This window comes from Pteropus vampyrus, unplaced genomic scaffold (assembly GCF_000151845.1).
Source record: "Pteropus vampyrus isolate Shadow unplaced genomic scaffold, Pvam_2.0 Scaffold23, whole genome shotgun sequence".
NCBI lineage: Eukaryota > Metazoa > Chordata > Mammalia > Chiroptera > Pteropodidae > Pteropus > Pteropus vampyrus.
In genome coordinates this window covers 2,190,729-2,192,917 of record NW_011888804.1, presented here as the reverse complement: position 1 = coordinate 2,192,917, position 2,189 = coordinate 2,190,729, and positions in this window count along the sequence as shown.

The following is a 2,189-nucleotide window of genomic DNA, read 5'->3' as shown; positions in this document are numbered from 1 at the left end:
GTATTAGCAAATGAAGCAGAGACCACCACAAGGTCACGCTCCACACCTTTTCTCATGACTGGGTTTGGCTTTTGTAGTGTCTTCCTTGGTGGTGGTGGTTGGGGGTGGTGGTTAAGTGCAAATGGGAGAGAAGTACACATTTGTGACCAAGAGGACAGACATGGTAGATGGTACTATTGTTCTCCATTTTGTACTCCTTCCCCCCTTTCTCTGTAAAAGGATTGTACATTGCTGCCTCCATTGCCTTGGCCAATAGGATGTGAGCGGGAGTGATGCATATCACATCAAGTGAGAACTTTAAAAGGCATCACTAGAATTTTCTCCTGTTTTCTTGCACTTCCCTTCTGCCACGAGAATAAACATGGCCCACAGGACTCAGAATAAGAAGACGCGTAGAGCCTAGGCCAACGGAATCACAGCTGTAGCCACTGACATTAACCAGCCAAGAAATGCACATTTGTCATTATAAACCACTGAGATTTTAGGGTTGTTTTGTGGCAAGTTCACTTACACATCTACCCCCAGCTGCTGGGAAGGGCTGAGGGCTTTGGAGGCTGACAGACCTTGGTTTGCATTCCAGCTATGCCAAATGTTTAATGCCAGGTGACCTTGAGCAAGTCACCTCTTAGAGCCCCATTTCCCTCATCTGTGAAGTGGAGATAATAGGATTAGATGAGATAATGTGTATAAAGGCCTGGGTGTTGAGAAAGGGCTCCGTTGAGAGGAGAGGGAAAAGTCTGAGGCACGGTGTCTTTTCTTAGGCAGAAAGACCTGTTCAGCTGACATTTCAGACCCCAGGACTGATCCTGGGCCTCAAATTGGGGTTGTAACTTCTCCAGGTCAGGTTCTGGCACAGTACTGCTAAATAAACTGGTAAAAACATATGTAAATTTTAGGTTGACAAGAACCCCACAATAGCCTCCAATTTAGAGCTGTATCAGCTTCCTCCACACTCCTCTTCCCAGCCTGAGGCCTCTGAAACAAACCCTCCCCCGCCAAAAAAAGAAACCGCAAAGACAGAAAACCCACAGCTTGAGGTGCTCTGGCTTGCACTCTAAATATTCACAACGAATGGCAAATTAGGTTGTGCTGATCTTATCAATAGATACCCTTCCTGTTAATCTGTTGGGAAAGAGAAATTGGTCTGCTCTTCAGAGTTTGTCTGCTCTTGGCTGGACCAGATGACCTTGACGTTTCTAAAAAGTTTTTATGGTGTGAAAGTAGCCCATGTAAGAAGTCTGTGCACACACAACTTTGCACCTATACACACACATACATGCATGCATGTACAAGAACATGTACACCTGCACACAAAGATTGATTTAGCCAGTTCCCTTTTCAGGTGGCTTCTAGGTTCTAAGTTGCTACTTTTGTTTGCACTTAGAAGCAAAGATATCAGCAGCCTGTGTAGAGGTTAAGACTTTATGCTCTACTTAGTTTGAGCCCCCCACCCCCAGACTCAGAGACAAGGATTCTACTGCAAATTGTTTATTTGAGGGCTAATTCTAGAAAATATCAGGAAAGGAGTAGGGAAGAGAGACAAGAAAGGGAAAGAAATTAATAAAAGGATCCATTTTATCAAGCAAATTACCACCGTGGGCAGCTGGGGCTCAGTTCTGCAGGGGAGCTTTGGGGACTGTGCAGAACACACCCCAGAGCTATCCCGTCTTAGAGGCCAGGGAGCTGGGGCATTCACCTTCCGACTCCCATCAATCCCTGGTTGAGGGGTGCTCCCAGGGGTCATTAGCTCCCGGGCACTTTTGATTTACCCCCACACTTGCCAAGCAAGCCCTGGTGGACAGAGCCAAGTCCAGCCACTGGCAAGTAGCATGCACAAGACTAGAGCGGGGTGAGTGAGGTGCTCACTTTCGGGCTGTGCAAGTGAGAGTGAGAGGTTTGAACCATCAGATCGGCTTGCACAGAAAGTCGATTGCTGAAAGGGTATGGGGGAGGCACTGACAGCGTCTGCTGCAGGCTCTGCAGCCAGGCTGCCTGGGGTTGAATCCTAGCTCAGCCGCTCAAAGCTACTTACTTAACTTCCCTGTGACTCAGCTTCCACATCTGCAATCTGGAATAATTATAGTACTTACTTCATAGGTCCATTTGTGGGGATTACATGGAATGATTCACATAAAATGCTTAGAAAAGAGTTGGGCACAAAATAAGCCTCCCATAAGCATTAGCTCTGA